Raw genomic sequence first — 18,401 nt, 5'->3', positions numbered from 1 at the left:
TCTCTGTTGCCAAGTAAGTCCATCTTCCAGCTTGTTCTTCAGTGGGGGCAGTAGTAAGTTTTATCTCTGCTTTCCAGTTCGTCTCTGAAGAGCGCGGTTTTCTTTGAGACTCTTTCTGCACTGTCCCAGCTGGCTGACACTGGTGATTACCCTGGCTGGCGGTGGGCGTGGGACAGAAACCCCACACCTCGTGGGCAGCACTGAAGTTGGTTCGCTTCCCTAAGGAAATAAAACTGGCAGAAACTCGAGTAGGAAGTCTTCAGGGGGTGCCTCGGATTCGGATGTTTGTAGGAAACTTCTGCAGATCCTGGTTTTTCTAAGTGCTGAACATCTGCCTCAAAACCTCAAGCTGACTTCCTTGAAACAGCTTAAAGGAGGCATCAAAAAATGGAGGCCCTTTAATTTTTTTTCGTGCTTTTGAAAAGCTGTGATTCTTTGTCTTGTCCCTTCAGCACCTAAACTGCTTTTGTCTTCCCCTGAGCCGCCACAGGACAGATTCATAGCTAATAAATGTATGATCTATGCGTTAGAAATGGCTGTGTGTGCAGCTAGTCTTCCAGGCTGCTGTCTGCAAATCACAGCCCCGGTACTCTGGGAACGCCTGATTTATGGCAACATAACAGTGTTGCCTAAGTGATAGAACTGATTTTGACGTGACCTTTCACATACTGTTACAGCCGATTGTCTCGTTAATTTTGAACAGAAACAGTGAGCTGCAAGAAAATATGTGTATAGTCTGTGGTGGAAAAGGTGTCACAGAATCCTAGAATGGCCCAGGTGGGAAGGGATGTCGAAAGATCATCTGGTTGAACCTGTCTTGGAAACGGGAGCCTGGGTGTCTGCTCTGCTGTATCAGGTCTATCGGTGAGGACTTACTGTTCCTGTTGCCTCGATGCCCAAGTACTTTAGGAAGAGGTATGGTCTTAGGCAGGAGTTGCTGGGAGCAAGCAGGAGAAACCAAGTTCCCATTCTCGCTAATGCCTGTAGCTCCTACCTGCTGCTTCGTCTTGATCAGTGGGACTGAAATGCATCGGTGCTTTTCTACTGAATCATGCTTCATGAAAAAGCATTTAAGCATTAGCGACCTTTTGCTTCTGACTGTGATTTGACCTCTTTGGAAACAGAGAGGAGAGAGAAAAAGCGTTCTGTGTTTTCATTCTTCTTCGTCTTAACTGAAGTACATGAAAAAGGTGGGTTTTTTCCACCTGAGACATTCCGGTGCTAACCCATGATAGGTCAGGCAACAGGGGAAATTATTATAATGATATGGGAGTGACAGTCCACCACAGAATGAATGAGCTGGACCTAAAATACAGCTTCCTTGAGCGAATCTAGTAATTGCGGTGATGAGAAGGTTACACTGGAGTTAATGATTTCTAGGAAGCAAATGCATAATTTCAGGCGTTTCAGCTAGTTCAGCTTCAACCGTTGCTAAAAGTATGTCCCACAACTAAATCGCCATATAAAAAAAAAAAAGGTTGGAAAAGAATTATTTTCAGGACTTTAAAATCAAATCTCATGCTAACGATGCTACTGCCTTCGCTAAGACTAAATGATAGACTGTGGGGGAGATGGAGCTTGCGGGTGGCAGAGGTTGCTTCGTTTCAGGAGTGGCACAAGACAGCCCAAGAGCTTCAGCTCATGCAGGGCTGTGTGCCGCCGCTGCATTGCAAGCGAAGCCACAGCTCTGTTCCAGGGAAGAGTGCGGGATGTGTGCATGCTGCTAAGCAGACTGCCAAGATAAACTAGCTGCAGCAAGATTAGACTTGAATCATGAGCTTTCACAAATCTTGTTTTTCTCATCTTCTCTGGGTTTGTAATGTACCCGCAATGCAATGTCACTCACCCACGTTTCTTTTTCAACAGGAGATCGTAACTTTCTTAGTTTTTAATTAAAATGGTCCACACTCTGATTTAATGGCTCCATAAAGCATGTTGGCTTACTCTGCCTCAGGTAAATGAAAATATTTGCTGTGGCAAATAGGGCTATTAGTTTTATGATCCATAGCAATAAAAAGCTTTTATCAAGAATGTCATCAGAAGAGGCATAAAACTCTGTTCCATGTAGAGCTACTGGTATGTCTGGGAAGCTTTACTTTGGTTTATCAGTTTCCGTAAGAGAAGGTGTTAGTGTAATCACTTTTTTGTGGTCGCTTCGAAAGTGAGAAGCACTTCTGGGCAACGTTTGAAAAAATCCTGTACACACAAAGCAAGAGGTCTGGGCAGAATTTGGGTTATTCCCTCTTTTCTGCACAGATTGCCTAGATCAACTTGGGCATGCTACTTTATCCAGAATCAAAAGAATTTAAGTATTCTTAAATAAAATAATAATAATTAAATAAAAAGGAAAAGAAGTTAAGTGTCGCAGAAATCTTCCTGAATTCCTGTTTGTATTTTCAGGTTACGCAGGCTGCCTGGCTCACTGATTTTGGCAGCTTGTGCAGGCGAATCTCTGGCAGGCGTAGCTGTAACACCTGCAGACGTGCAGGACGGCAGGCGGATGCTGCTGGACAGCTTGTGGCTGGGAGAGGTGGCTTGGTCCCTTGTCAGGGCGCATCGTGGGCCCGCACCCAGGCGTTCCGCTGCCGAGGTCACGCTATTTTATAGATAACCAACTAGAAGCATGTTTGCCTTAAAAGAGGATAGCATCTCGTTTTCTTAAAGCAACAAGTGAGTTAGCCTTCTTCCACGCCCCGCAGCCGCCAGGTCCTTTTGGAAATGGCATTTTTCGTCCTGGAAATCCACCCTGCTCCTACGATGGGTACCGTTTTGTCCAGCTGAGGCCAGGATAGAGCCGACAGCGGGCTGGGGCTGCCACTGGGGCTGGCTGGGCTGGAGGAGGGTCGGCAGCCAGAGGCACTGTACGGGATCAGAGCTGCCCCTGCTTTTTTGTGTCCTCTGCGAGAGCTGCTGCTGTCCCATTTCCAAAATCCATGGCTGGGAGCGCTGTGCCCGGCTGGCAGTGGGATGCTGCAGTGGCGGGCAGGGGACATCCCTCTGTGCAGCATGTGGTGCTGCCTGCGAGGTCACCACGCTACCGCGTGTTTGGCAGCAGGGTATGAGCATCCTCTCGCTTGCCAGCTGCAGGTTGCCCCTGGGCCACCAGCCTGTGGTTTGTTGGTTTGGTTTTTGTTTTCTTTCAGATGGTTTTCCCTCTAAATGTTGCTTTAGTCACGTCTTTCTCTTTGCACTTTGTTGTGGTAAGCTGCTGTTCACTTCCTCGCTGAATCTTTCTGTTCTGATATTCCCCAAAGGTATCAACCATCCCCTCCTCCAATTCCTGGCAGAATTACTGAGCGGTTTCCATGGCGACCGGGGAGGAATTGGATCTGCAGACCAGCTGAGATCAATCCCAGCTGCCTGCCTCCTACTACTGAGCAGTCAGCGTATTTTTAATAAAGTGACCCTGTACAGGAGGCACGTCTTTGTCTTGTTAAGCCTTTGTTGTATATTAAATCCTGAGGGCTTTCACCATAATCTGCTGAACTCACAAGCTTTACAAATCCTGCCCTTACTCAAAGAGCTGTGAGCATTAGACCCAGCAGATACTTGTTTCTGATCAATTTTGTTTATTTCTGGACTTTAGCGTGCACTGCAGAGTTTAATTGAGGAACTGTTGTTAGAAGTGAATGAAATTAAAGGTGCAGTATTTAAGAAGTGAACCTAGGGTTCTGACTTCAAAACTCCTTTTATCCCTGTTAGTTTTTATTTGCCAAAAGGCGATGCATTTTCTCTCAGCTTCACTTGCATGTTGCGGAGGAATGTAATCCAAAGGAAAACCAGTGGGAACATAAAACTGAAATTCTGCGCTGTTACCGGGTTTGAGTCTAGCCTTTCACTTCCAGCCTGCATTTCTTTCCACTAACTTCCATAAATTCCATTTGTTTCCAGGTGTCAGAGATGGTGTCAGCAGGTATTTAGAGCTGCTCTGAAAACCCAGTGCTTGTACCAGTACCCGAGTGGATGCTGGATCTTTCTCCGCCCAGTTCTAGCTGTGCAGGTATTTAGGGCTGCCTTTAGAGATGTAAAAACGGGGTGCATCATTCAGATTCCGCAGCCTTGGTGCCAGAAGATAGCAGGGTCTGACCTCCAGGCCTCAGAAATTCACCTTGCTCCTCTGCACCGCGGCCATAAACCAAGACAGGGTGTTTCAGTCAGGCCTTTGTCGGCTGTTCTGTGCCAGGGTCGATGGAGGTTTGGGTCAGAGAATTCAGACAGCTGGAAACAGGCTTGTGTTGGCTGTTATTTGTTGCTCTGTACTTACTTTCCTCCTCTCCTGTCTCCTTCCAAAAACAGCAACTCAAATATATTTGATTTAATTTTTAAGACTGTTTTTGAGAAAGCTGTAAGATAGTAAGGACAGCGTTTAGGGAAGTATTTTTGGTACTCTTTGACACAAAGATTTTTCTTCTAAACAGTCGCAGCAGTCGAGCTACCTGCTTGGTGATGCTTCCTAGGGGCAGTGAGAAATGGCTCATCTCCAGTGAAAGAGCACGAGTGGTGGATTCTTACAAATGGCAATTCTGTTTGTATTGCACTTGCAAGGCTCCAGGCTTGTTCTTTGCAGTCCTGCCTGCTGTGTTTGTATAAATGGATGAGTCTAGTTTTCTTTATCTCCTTTCCTCTACCTGCTTCAGCTTGCTGCAGCCACAGTGACTCTCTTTTTCTAAATAGGAAGTGCCCCATCAGTCTGCTTTATTTGGCTATTGTTAGAATTATTACACCAAGGCAGAGTAGCATCCCAGGCTTTTGGGAAATTGTTTAATCGAGCTTGAAGGTGCTGAAAGCTGTTTAGATCCAGCTGATCCAAATACTTCTTTGTCTGGGGGAATAAAAGCCGGATTCTTAACAAAGGTGTGGCAGAGGCAATGCTTTGTTCTGTGCTTGCTGTCATGAATGGGATCAGTGTGACTCAAATTTATGTCCTGGGTCCCTTTCAAGAAGGGTTCAGGGACGTTTCCCTCAGATTCAAAAAAAAGTAGCTGATCACATAGGCAGAGCTACAGGATGTGAAAAATTCTTATCCAAGGGATTATTCTTTGGCAATTTCTTTTCCTAAAGCCATTCGGGAAATGTACCGAACAAATGCCTGCTTACTTGGATGGCTCTGCGTTTGGCTTCGCTTTGACTGGTGTTGGGGAAGGAGAACTCAGGAGCTTAGTTAATCTCTAACAACTGCTGGAGCTCTAGGCTGCGCCCGGATCCATCTGTTGGAAGGCAGGCGGGTTTCGTGTGTGCATCCCAGCTGTATTTTCCTAACCCATCGCCAGTCTCTCTCGTTTTATTGAAAGCAGGCCTTTGCTGTGGCTCCCCTTGTGATGTGGTGGCGGTGGATGCTGTACCTCTTGTGAGAGGCTGCTTGCTTTGCTGGGACAGTTGTCCCAAGCGTGTCGGTGACAGAAGGGTGGCTGTTGGTGTTTGCGCTGGATCCAATCAAGAGATGCTAACGTACTGTGGATCCTGTAAAGAGGCTGTCACGCCTAATTTAAGGTTAGCTGGAGCTGTGGGTAGCCCAGGAATCTGAATCATCTGAACTTGGCCATAGACAAATACTCCGTGACACTCGGTCTCTTTACATACGTATATATTACCTGTATACTTAGGGAACGTCATCTCCTTAGCAATTTTGGGGGAAGACCAGATGGTTGGCTTTCAAAGGCAGAGACGGTAGCAAGGTACTAATCTCACAAGAATTTCTTTGAAACCGATTCTGTATTTTGTTCACCGATACTTATTTAGTTGCTGTTCTGGTATTAGCCAGAGCTCGTTGATGTTGTGAATTCGTAGCAAGCTCTTTCTGGGGAGCCTGGACCTTCAGAGAGTTGCTACAATAGACGTTGGTAATCGTGGGGGCTGGTTGCTGGTTTGGGGAGACAGAAATATGCTGGTGCTACCAGGAGGTTACCTGTGGCAGAAGTGGCATGAGGGTAGGGATTGCTACTACTGGAGGAACGCTGTTTCCTCAAAGGCAAATACCGTCCAAGTTCACCAGCTGTGTTCAGTCAGGAGTAGTGCATATTGGAAGAGCACTGACAACTGTGAAGTTAACTATTAATGGAACTTAAAAGGTAAAGAAATAGATTAATTGTTCTCAGCTTTTGGCAAACAGGTAACTGTCTGTGAAGATTCTTAGATGACCCCTACTGTTAGAGAAGATTAAATGTTGAGTGGGATAGCAGTCTCCCCTTTCCTTCTCTGTTTTTTACATGCGAGTTTTACATCTTATAGTAGATACAATCCTACTGGCTTTTGTTTTCTTTCATTTATTTCCATTTTGTGTAGTTCCTTCCTTTTTTTGCTTTGTTGTATTCCTCCTTGCTGCTCTTCAGTGTTACACATCGTTTCCTCTCTATCTAATCTCCTGAGGGCACCATTACTGTAATACAGCCACATCCCTATCTCCGTAATTCGTTCAGCCCTAAAACACCATTAAGAGGCAGATAAAGACTGCTAAGGGAGCCCGAGGATGCCTTGACAGGGAGATGCAGCATCGTTACATACCTATCCCAGCTGGTTTTAGGACTGGGTTTTCCTTTCCCCTAACTAGCTATCCGAGTACTACTACTCTGGCTGTACTCAGGTAGTATGAAGGTTTGAATGTCCCTTCGTGCTCCTTCCTCAGATGGCAGCATCCTTCACCCCCTTCCCCAGCCGGCCCCGTTTTCTCTTTAGGCTGGTGTTGCTACAGTCTGACGTTTGAGGGTACTCTGGTAACAGCGGATCTTGTGGAAGCGTCACACAACTACACAAGTCATAAATCTGTTGGCAGGAGCTAGGAAATGTGCCAGTCATATGCAGACCGTTGAGCAAGGTTTCAGATGTGTATAGTCTTGTAAATCACTGGAGTCAGCAAGGGTGGCGTGAAACAGCGCGGTACCGTAAAGGTGACTTTATGATCTGTAAACAGGATAGCCACGTTCAGCACCGAGTGCTAAAAAAAAGTTAAATTTGTCTCCATCCTAGGAAGGTCAGAAAGGCTTTACGTCTTGAAAGGGGGCGTTTCCAGAGAGATGTAAGAGAATTGGGTATTATCTGGTGAGTAGGAATGGGATGCCTTTTGCTGGCCGTGCTCTCGCTGGCGGTTTGCTGCCGTTCCGAGTTGCACGCTGATCTTACAGAGAACACTGCGTCAGTGCTCGCTCAGAGATATCAAAAGTGATACGAACAATAAGTGTTCGTCACTACAGACGGTGTCACGCTTCTCTGCTGAGGCCACCGCTGAGCTGATGGACGCTGTGCGCTGTTTCTCCTTGAGGGCACCTGCTTGTGATGTGCCGTATTCTCCCTCCCTAACCTCCAGACCCGCAGACGTTAAACCACTTTGCCGTTGTGTGGTGGGTACTGTTTGTGCCTCTTCCTGATCTAGCTGTAGGCGGAGCTGGAGTTTCGTTGCCAAGTTCCTAGTTTTATTTTTCCTTTTTTTTTTTTTTTTTTTCCCTGCTCACGCCTGTAGTATTTTTCTCAGTGGCCAAAAGACTGAGAATCCTGCCACGTTTAGAGGGAGCTTTTGGATGAGCAGAGGCATGGCTCTGGACTGACCAGAGGCTTGAAGTGTTAATAAGCACAGACACTTCAGATCAGAAGTGAAACGTGGGTCAGTAAGTGTTTCAATTTGTAATATTGTCGTGCTGAGAGAACACGGGGAGGGAACCTGAGAGGATTCCATGCCCCACTTTTTATCACCCTGAAGCTGAGTTATGTGGTCAGCAGCTGTTGATTTACGGTTAATAGAGAAAAAGACAGAAAATTGATGTAGGATCTATCAGCGTTTGTTACCAAGGTTATTTTTCTACAGAAAACCACCAAAAGGAAATTTCCAGCGTGGATTTTCCAAACGCATTGACAAATTCTTGCATAACAAAGATGGCAGCTGGATAAATCAGAGAAGCCAAACCTTTGGTTTTCACCCCTGAGTCTTGTTGAGAAGACGGACAAACAAGCTGTGGCAGAGAAGGGTGAAAAATTCTGCTGATGCTGGCTTAGCTGGGTGTCAGCTTGCTGTTGGGGTCTTCTGTCTTTGCTGGAGGTGGGCTGTCCCGAAGCTGGGGGGTTTGCATCTTTTCCGAAAGCAAGTACAAAGATATAAAATTGTTCTGGCAAGAGCCTCTCCAGACGTGTGGAGACAGGGGCAGGCTGCTTTGCGTGTCCCGCTGTCGATTCCTGCCCGCTGCTTTCGGCTGCAGAGAAATGCTGGATTTGTCACGTACCACGTGCTGAACATGAAGAGCTCGTGCTGTGAAGTCAAAAGGATTTAGGTCCTTACCTAGTTCTGAAGTTCAAACCAGAGCATGAAGAGTCAGTGTGGCAAAGTGGTGGATGGCTAAAGGAGTAACGGCTTTATGGGAAAGGAAGGATACAGGGATTCTGTGTGTGTGTGTGTGAACTCACGTTTATCCTGGGGAGCCCTAACAGCTATAGCCCCATAGTAAATTTGCATTAATTCAAATCCGTACTTAAGTGCATTTAGTGTTCCAAGACATTCCGTTTGCGTGGCCCTAGATAGATCTTCAGGAGGAGTTTGTGTGTTCGCCTTCCTGCTTCTCACGTGGCAGGGAGACCGCAGCTCATTCACACTTTGCTTCACTTGGAGTCCTTCTGGGTTTATTTAGACAGATACAGAACCAACACCCAGCAATTAACACACTTTCCTCTGCTTAAAGTGACACATTATTTACTTAACAGGTAAAGCCTGCTGTGTTAGCCTCAGTCTTAGCCCAGCAGGGAGACATCCTCCCTGCCTGATTATCAAAATCATGGCTTAATTTGAGCTCGTTTCTTTTGTTGAGATGCAAAATTAATTGTATTTAACTACAGATGAACAGGAAGTTGCATTAGCAGAGTTTTTTCAGATCAATGGGGAGTTATTCAGCATTATTTGGGGACTGGGGAACTTTGTAACCAGATAAAAGATATGGGGGAGGGCAGAGCTATAAAAAGTGTTATTGTGTGATTATGAAGAGGCCTTTTAATGCAGTTATTATGTGATGCTAAAAAGGCCTTTATTGCTTGAAGTTGGAAGCAGAATACAAATGGGCTCACAGTGTCTATTAAATGAAGAGTGGAAAAAAATAGTCTCAGTTTCGCTGAACTGCAAAGCAAAAATAACGATTAAGTAGTGATTAAAATCCGTGGCAGTGCTGGGTTTGTTAGTTTGATCATATACTAAGCAATAAAGTTTAGCACGTAGGGAGCAGTTGTTTGTGTAATTTAAGGCATAGTTCATTGGTACAGTAAACCTGTTTATTCAGATTATGATGTCAGCAAATTGTTCTGCAGATAAAGGCTGGCTGAAACGATTAGGGTTGAATTGGCCCTGGTGTAAAGTAAGTACAGATGAGGCTGATGTGAATAAAATTCAGAGAAACATTTCTTCTTAGAGGATAGCTGATTTCCAGGAGTTATCTCCAGTTTCCCTGACTGAAGGCTACTGGACAAACGCAGCTGAGCTCTTTTCGTGCCCGATTTCATCACCAGGGGTCTGCCCCCAGCCGTCTGTTAACTCAGTTTGTAGGAGAAAGCCTTAATACTGTTTGCAAACATACTGAGAACAAAAACCAGGGCGGGTTCCAGACTGGAGCAGACCCCCAGGTTATCGAATCCGCTACCTTGGCTCCTGCAGGGAACCACCACAGAAGAAAACACCAGGGACTGAAAAAACCCAGGTTATTATTTGCTTTCTCAACATCTGAGGCAGAAGGGAAATGCTGAGATTTCTCAGAGTATGTTTTGTGCCTTTAATAACTACGAGATGACTGCTTGCTCCACCTAGTGATTAACAATCAGAAATCTTTCTGTGGGGAGTAGTTGTTGACGATGCGAGCAAACGCATGGCAGTCGGGCATGACTTCGAGGTTCTCATGGCTGTTTCTTGGAGTGCTGCAGTATTTTGGGTTCCCGTGTGCTAGGCACAGGATCAGTGCAGAGTGTGTGCTGTGGCTGCTGCCTAAAGACAAATAAAGGATGAGGAGACACGGTACGGGCAGATTTACTCCCAGTGGGAAGCTGCGAGGAAGGGTTGGCCGGGAGCGCTCGTACTCGGTTCTCTAGTCCAGCAGGTTCCCCTTGGCGTGTTCCTAGGACTTTCCTATCCCAATGGAAACTGCAGCAAAATAGCACTTGAGGCTGCAGTTACATTTTGATCATTTTACTTCAGCCCTCAGCACGGGGAGAATTCTCAGGTGGGGGTGGGGCAGGGAAAGGCAATGGATTTACCCAATTCAGGTGTGACAGCAGCCAGCTGCTAGTGGCTCAGCCGGGAGCGCAGGTGATCGCTAGCCAGACCCAGGCAGGTAATTTCTTAAATTCAGTGGATGGGGGGGTTGAGCTGCGTAGGAACGCCTGGGTCTCTTTTCCTGCTTGTGAACAAATGGTATCTTACACGCGGCGGCAGAAGCAGCATTTAAAGAACTTCGGTTTGGTACCTTGAGCTGTAAGTGTGTGGCCGGGGACGTGGCGTCCTGCCCTGCAGGTCCCTGGCTGGCGTGGGCTTGTGCTGCCCAGAGGACAGCGTGGGGCAGGGTGGCCCTGCACTGTCACTGCGCTCCAGGGAAAAATTGAAAGGGCTGGTGCTTCCTCTGGTGCAGATGACTTCTCCATTGTGCTGCTCTAAATCAGTGAGCTCCGAGGTGTGTCCCTTTTTTTTGGTCTGTGCCTGTTCGTTTTGCATCATTGCAGCAAAGATCAAAGTTTCCCACTTTTGTGCTGTGTACCTGTGTCCAAAATATCCATTGTACTCCTTCCTTTCTTCAGGCTTGCGGCTTGCTTGCAACTGGGGCCGAGAGTCCTGTCCTCCACCTCTTTAACAAAGCTGGTTTCGTAAAACTGCTTTGACAGGAAAGAATACCCCACCCAGTGCAGGCAGAAGGGCCATGGTCTGCTCGTACAGGTCCCCCATTCAGAAAAAATCAATGCATTTAAAAAATCTTACTGCACTGGGCAGGAGAGGGAAAAAAAGAAAAAAAAAGAGAGATTTGATTCGTTTGGCTGGGACGTCGCCACCCCCATCCTGGCTGTCACTGAGCACTTCTCATGGAGTCAGGGTCTCACTGAGACTGCAAGCAGACCATCGCCTTGTCTCTCTGGCTTCAGCAGGGGTGCAGGAGCGCAGGGTCCCCTCCGGAGCCCAGCCCAGCAGGCAGTTAAGGCCTCCCTGGTGAGGGGTTCCCGTTTAATGGCAGTATCTTGTCAGCACAGATGAATTCATGACGCCTGTCACTGCCTCCTCCTTGCTCTACCCACCACCCAAGCTGCAAGCTGTCACTGCATTACAGTCACATGAGGAATGTCTCTAAATGTCCTTGCACTGGCAGGTCACCATAGTCGTGCAACTGGAAACTCCTTCTTCTCTGTCATCATCTTACAAGAGAGAATGCTGATGCTTATGAAGCTGAAGTACACGAGTATGGGATGAAGATCTCCTGAGAAAAAAATCTATGGTGTATTTTTGAGGTTGCTAGTGTAGGAATACCAAAATTATTAGGTTTTTCTGTACGGGAGAGCTACCTATACAAAACATAGTAACCGCAGGATCTCTCCTGAGCTACACTGCTGAGAATTTAAAGCTCTAGTTCTGCACGAAGTGAAATGGATTATTGCAGCCCAGGTATGTAATAGCAGCCACTGATCACGGCGTCTGGTTTTGTAATGACATTGGAAAGGGCAGGCAGTGCATGTGCTTACTTTAGTCTTGTTCTGCAGAAGTTCAGAGCAGCCAGTAGCAGTTGTGAAGACGGTAGGCAAGTAATTTTTCAGGTTCTGGACATTAAGAAGATTATTTGTGCCTCTTGAAGCAATTAAGAAGAAGAGGAAGTTTCTCTTACCTTCCCAGCTTTAAGAGCTAATCATTCTTCTGGCCAGATGGGTGATTTGGGGATTGCAGTGCATATTTTATGTCCTACCTGCCAGTTCTTAGATGTCTTTTTGATTCATAAGAGCTGTGTCCGAAAGATGCTGTTGCCAGAGAGTCGTTCTTGGTGACCTGGAAAGCACTGGCAGTATTTGAGTGTATTCAGTATAGGACTTTCACCTTTCATAGAGATTGCTAATAAAGGAAAAGTAAGTAGTCTGAGATGTGACATGTACAGTACACATGGGCACAACAGTCTATTTCAAGGAGTCTTTATATATTACATTGACGTTTTTACAACTTAGACACAGCAGTGCTGGAGATGACTTGAACAGTGGGTCAACAGCTTTGAGTGTGTCAGATAGGCTTCTCCTTCCAGTTTCATAAGAAAATCACAGTTTGAGCCAGGTCTGAATTCCAATAATCTTCATCTTATTGCCATGGACTGAGCACATCAGTCTTCCATGCTCGTCTTTCCTGTTGCCTTTATGCCATGGAGAAGACGTTTCTACCGTTTACTGTAGCTGGGGAGTGGTCATTGATAGAAGGGGACCTTGCAACACAGGGGGTCTGTGGAAGGACAGGGTGTCCCAGATACATCTTGAAAGCCTCGGTTAGTGCCATAACTGCAGGATCGTGCGTTCTCCCGGAACAAAGCCATCCCATGTACCTCTCTGGCTCAGTGTTGTCTATTTTGAATAGTTCATTTGCTTTTACTTTTATGATCTGTATAGTTATGTATCCTAGTTATTAGCCATATGCTTCACGTCGTGAAGCCTGTTACCACGTATGAGAAGTGCCTCCTGTCTTGACTAAAGAAATGTGAGTATTTTCAGCAACGTGTTTCTTCTAGGTGGGTAAACAGATGCTCCTTCCTCTTAAGAGCTACTTGTGCATAAAATGTTTTTTCCAACCTAAATGATGCTGTGATTCTCCAAAAGGAAGCCCTGTTGTGCTTCAGCGCTGCTGTGTCGCTGCAAATCAGGGAACTCCGCAGTGTGTGACTTGTGCTTTTGAATGAAGGTTGAGTTTGTGAAGCTGCTAACGTAGCAAGCTTGGACAGAGCAACTTGGAGAAAAATCATGATGATGCCTGTCGAGGTACTTTATGTGACTGTGATCTCCTGAATTACGAAGAGGTTGGGACAGACAGGTAATTCTGTAAGGCCCTGCAAGAGTGCTCTTGGTAGGACGGTTGGGTTGCTATAGAATGTCTGCTATGCCCAGCCCTCTGTTTAGAGGGCACTGGAAGTACTGGGTGCCCGTTTGGAAGCTGCTGCTGAGGATCCCGGGTTTCTGTTAGCTTGGCAGTAAGATGGAAGTGTGGCGTTGCGTTGATGCAGAGCGCTGTCATGGCATTCGTAGGCATATCTAAAGCTGGACCTGTGTGTTTTCAGGTATGCCCCATGCAGGTGCGCAGAGAATACAGACTCTGCGGAGCGTCCCTGTTGGGTCGAAAGAATTAAAGAGGAAGGTTCCGTGCTTGGGTGGAAGCTCCGCAAGTCGCCTGTTGTACAGGACGTGAAAGGAGCAGAACAGGCAAGGGCAGCAGGTACCCTCACAAGCCGAGCGCGCTGTAGTGGCTCCAGTCTGCCGCTCCAGCCAGCCTGGCACTGTTACTGATGCTCTGCACTATCTTCCAAGCCGGCTTAATACTGGAGCACTGCCTGCCAGTGGCTGTCGCCTTGTCACTGTTTAATAGCAGCGTTCTACAAGGCACTGACATTTTAAAAGACCAAATCGGTGCTTCTGACAGCAGCAGTTTGTTGAATAACATTATGCAGTTTTTCTGGCGTAAGGTAAATCAGGTGTAAAGGGTGTGGATTCACGTGTGTCAGCTCGCCCGCTCTCTTAGAATAAGCATTTGAGGGGAGGCCTTTTTTCGTTTGTTTTTACAGATTCTCCTTTGAGGGAAGCAAATAAATGCTATAGGAGAGATGAAAGCAGGGAGAGCATTTTAAAATAGAAATACACAGGCTGTCCCAGCAGTGTGATAGTGACCCAGACCACGCGCACGTGAACGAAGAACCGCTGAGGCACAAGCCTGTAGCACGTTACCTGCCGCGCAGCTACGTGTGTGCCCCTGCTAAACTTGTCCCGTTTGCTAATGTGCGGTAGGTTGCCGAGCTCTGTTGCTTTTCTTCAAACAGTGTGAAGGCAATACTGTATGTTGCTGAGCCCCTTGAGAAGATGCGCTGGAGGAGCATCCTGGTGGTTTTGTATGCTGCGCAGGGGTAACATGTTCCGAGTGTGATGAGAGTCTGTACCAGCGCGTGTGGATTGCTAGTAGGGGAACAGTAACGAAGTTACCGTGTTCGGTACGGAGGCAGCAGCCGCACCACTTCTCTGCTTGTGTCTGTTTGTCTGGTGGAACCTGCTCGTGGAGTCTGGTTAGCGGGGAGTGTCTTATCAACGAGAAGATCTCTCAGGTTAGTATTTTCTTGTGAAAGGGGTTAACTAGGCCTTAAGCCACCGGCGATGCAGACCCAATGCTGCATGTTTCAGCCGTCTCCTTCACAAGATACACAGCGTGCATCCGACTGGCCTGATCTTCTCACAGCATCTTGTTCCCTGTATTAGATTAAAGAAACTGAAGTGTGGTGTGGATTTGTTAATATTGGTTCACTGGTTCCTACTACTCACGAGGTCACAGTTTCTGTGTTACAGTGATTTCTGGGCTTGAAAAGTGCATTTCCAGTGTTAGTAATAATATCAGGATGTTTTCTCTCTGCCTCCCTCATGTCATGGTTGAAGGGACTGTGCTGACATACAGGGGGACTGTTGGTGAGGAATTGCTGCCCCTGTGCATAACCTTTCCAGAAATTCTATTACTTCAGCCAATAATTTAGCCTGTTTTAATGGTAATTAATAATTTAGGAGATTTAATGATAACTTTGCAGCTGGTGGAGCAGAGGGAGTGCTGACTGAATGAGGCATAACCAAGGATGTCCTTCCTCCTCTTGTTTCTAAGACTTCAAAATATTTGGCCTTCCTGTGTCCCAGGGGTGATTTCTAGGTTTCATTCTTTTGAAAACGTGCCCGTCGCTGAAATACCACTGAAGTGCACGGAAGGAGCAGAGCCCCTGCAAAATGTGAGGGGGAACCTGGATGTTGTTGCTGGGCTCCGATCTCCTGCCCGGCCCTTTTGGCCGTTTACAGTCAGATGTTGTCTGGTTGTGCGATTTCCTCCTGTTCTTTGCTTCTACTGTAGCACAGACAGATAAAAATGATGTAAGGTAGAGCACAGGTGCCGAGTTCTGGGTGACAAAAAGCTCAATGCTTTACACCGAGGCTTTTTTCTCATTTCTAGCTATAACCGAAAGCACCTGAGAATGGAACGAAAGGCATTAGTAACCAACCCCAGCCTTGGCCACCGCCTTCCCAGCACGCAGCAACTCTCAGAACTGCAGAAGAGGTCCACTGGTATATTTATATAGTGTAGTATGGCCAAAAAAAAAAAGAGAGAGGAAGAGGTATGAATTTATATTACATCTCAGTTAGCTCAAAGCCATGTTCTCAGCACCCCGCTGCTCGCTGGCGGTGCTTGGCTGAGCAGAAGGGGGGTTGATGGTTGGTCTAAATGCCCTTCCCTGGGCCACTCTGGTTGTCCAAGGCAGTGCTGTGGCGGAGTTCAATCACAGCTTTATTGTGTTCGCAGCTGATAAAAAGTGCAGGGCTCAGAAGAGTCTTGGACAGGCCGAGAGGGGCTGTAATAAGCCATTACTGGGGGGATCAAGGGATGCTTTAATATCCCTTCCTTCTCGAAAGGCTCTTGGCTAGGCGAGGTGTACGTAACATACGTGCAAATGTTAGCCAGAACTAGAACACCCAGTGCTCGCGAGCTCTGGTTTCGATTGAATCTTGGCTGGGTTGTTTCTGTTTGCTGCTCTATCCCAGTCTTTTGGGGTGAAATCAGCGTTTATCGTTATAGCCTGCTAAAATCCGGTGAGAGTAAAACTAGGAAAGTGGCACAGATTACTTTGCGCTATTATTATCCGTTTTTGGAGCTCCGCTGGCTCAATTTAATTGCTTCCAGTTTACTTATGAAGAGAAAGGCTTTGTGAGGATGGTCGTTGGCCGAAGAAATGTGCTCAGGAACCTTATCAGAAAATCCTCCTGCTTCTGTCCTTTCCCAGTGGTGGCAGGCAGCGCTCCTGCGTGCCGGGCACAGCCGCGTGCTGACGGTCTAAGCCCCGTGCCCGTTCCCCCAGCCCCGTGAGGAGCGTTGCTGTCGGCACGTACAAACAGGTTTTCGTTTCTGGAGCAGTGCGTGTTTCTAAAACACTCAGGTGTGTTTGGCAGCTGAAACTAGTGCCTCTGTGGTCTGGAGGTGAAATTAGCTGCTCTGGGAGAAGGATTTTCGTGCCCTACAGCATGAAAACACGGAGGGTGACAGAGGAAGAATTTGCAGTAAAGTCGCTCAGAAGTGCTCTGGCTGCGTGGGGGAGAGGGGCAGCGCAATGAAGATGATTGTGTTCTGTGAGCTGATGGCTGCAGTTTTGAAATAAAACCTATTCATTTTGGCCTCTTGAAAGACATACTTGACCTGGACTTGTTAGGTCGCAGAGCTGCTGCAGCATTAAGCTATAGCTGGCAGAAAGCCCGAATCCAATTACATTTTCTGCCTAATGGGTCATAATTTATGCTATGAAGAAGGCAGTGATGTTACTGGGGGAAAAGAGCACTGGGCATGCTTGGATGTGCATTCTGGGAGGCTGGTTGTAAATGAATGTGAAAATGGGGAGCTATGCTTTCCCTTCTCGCTTGTTCAGTACCAATGTAATCTAGATCAGAAGATAAGCAGTCGTACCGCGCTGTATGCAACACGAGCCAGAAATCTGGTTAGCTTGCACCTTGGCTGTCTAACTGGCTTTGCTGTGATCATTGTTTCCCCTTACTGTATGAAAACAGGATCATTTTAATAAATTCAGCATCTCTGACTTTTCACTTTCGGTTTCTGGTGACACTTCCAAAATGGTATGTTCGTTCTCCTTCGTCCGTTAAATGCTAATCTGTCTCACTTCTGTAAGTAAATAAAGAAAAAATATGGGTGTTTTTTTTTTCAGTAGCAGGACTCCAGATGTGAGCTGTTAAGCTGTGCTTAGGGTATTCGGTTAGGAGAGTTGCCCTACTTCTTGGAGAGCTGCTCAGAGAGGCTGGTTGTTCTTGAAAGCCCAACTTTTAATTTAGGTATCTAAATACAGCTTCAAAACCTGAACTTTAAGACTCTGTTGCCAGTGTTGGTTTTTCTTTTTTACTTCCCGAGTGAAGATGAGAAGGCTTTTACAGCAGCAATTTCTGGAGCCCCTGAACTTTAAGAAACATTTAAGTTTTCACCCAGGAGCTCTAAATGTTCTAAATTGTTCTCATTTAGGTGAGACTAAGGATTCTTGGTTCTGTAAATTGAATTTCTAAACAGGAGCCATCACTCACATGCCAAAGCGAAGATCATGAAAGGCAGTTTAATTGATAATTCGAAAACACTCTAAAAAGACCCCATTACTAAAAAGTGCTTGTCTTTTGCTGATGCCCCCAGCTTCTGGAGTGTTCGTAGTAGAAACTACTATAATGTCGTTCTGGATATTTGCATCACTTGCACATTGCTGTAGCTGCTGCCCAAAGACGTTAACTGAGTTTGTAAATATTGTCTGTGCTCAGATCTAGTTCCATTGTAATGCAGGAGGATAGATGCTTTAGATAGTACTGCAAAGCAGGAATCTGGTCTGGAGGAGCTCAGAGGTCTGGGTTTGAGCCATTTAAGATCTCTGTAGTACCTTTGCACTCATTCCTCACAGCAGAGAGCTTCCCAGGAAAAGCACCCCAGAATACAGATCCAAATGTGAAATTTAAGCGTTGGAAAGCTTTGTAGAAAAACAACAACAAAAACGAGCCTGTAGAAGTAGGCTGTTTAGTCCTCACTGCACTGAATCTAATAAACCTTTAGCCTTTTATTATATTTGGCTCTTCGTACTTGCAGTTCTGTTTGGGATTGAATTACATTAAAGTAGTATAGTTGAGAGAAATGAGATTACCCAGAAATAAAACAGGCTGAATGCAGGAGCTAGAAGGGCAACGTATACTTCATTGAAAAGTACAAGGAAGGTGAGAGTACCTTCAGACAGGACCCATGAGTTGAAGATGTCCAAAGGGAGATGGAAAGTGTCTGAGAATCGTTTTGATTTCTTTCAGCAACAGTATCCTCAAATACTCTCTCCAGAATTATTGTCTAACTTGGATTATTTTTAAATTATTCCTTTTGAGGCTGTGCTGGATGCAGTTGTAGGGAGCGCAGAAGGTACGGTATCTTTCACTGACTCCAGACTCCCTCAATTCCAGACAAGCATGTAATAGATGCTTCACTCAGGTCCATGAAACATCTGCTCCGTCTCTGCTGCCAAAACACCTTCAGTCTCTTACTTAAAAATAAACAAAAAGTCAAGAAAACAACACCTAAACCCCACTAACATAAAAGCCAAAGCACCGGTGATACTCCGCCAGAAGGCAGCGGAGGAGACCAAAGCATTGCCAATATTTTCATCTCCGCAGTAGGGGGGAGT

At 46.2% G+C, this 18,401-nt stretch overlaps 1 protein-coding gene across 8 annotated transcripts in view; it reads left to right on the top strand.

Annotated features, from left to right (window-relative positions):
- The window catches only part of NCAM1 (neural cell adhesion molecule 1), a 149,830-nt gene that overhangs the window by 67,422 nt on the left and 64,007 nt on the right, over positions 1-18,401 (top strand). The gene's annotated exons all lie outside the window — the stretch shown is intronic.

The sequence above is a fragment of the Falco naumanni genome, chromosome 16, assembly GCF_017639655.2.
Source record: "Falco naumanni isolate bFalNau1 chromosome 16, bFalNau1.pat, whole genome shotgun sequence".
Classification (NCBI taxonomy): domain Eukaryota; kingdom Metazoa; phylum Chordata; class Aves; order Falconiformes; family Falconidae; genus Falco; species Falco naumanni.
Note: the sequence above shows the minus strand (reverse complement) of the source record. Positions and strands in the feature narration are given on the sequence as shown.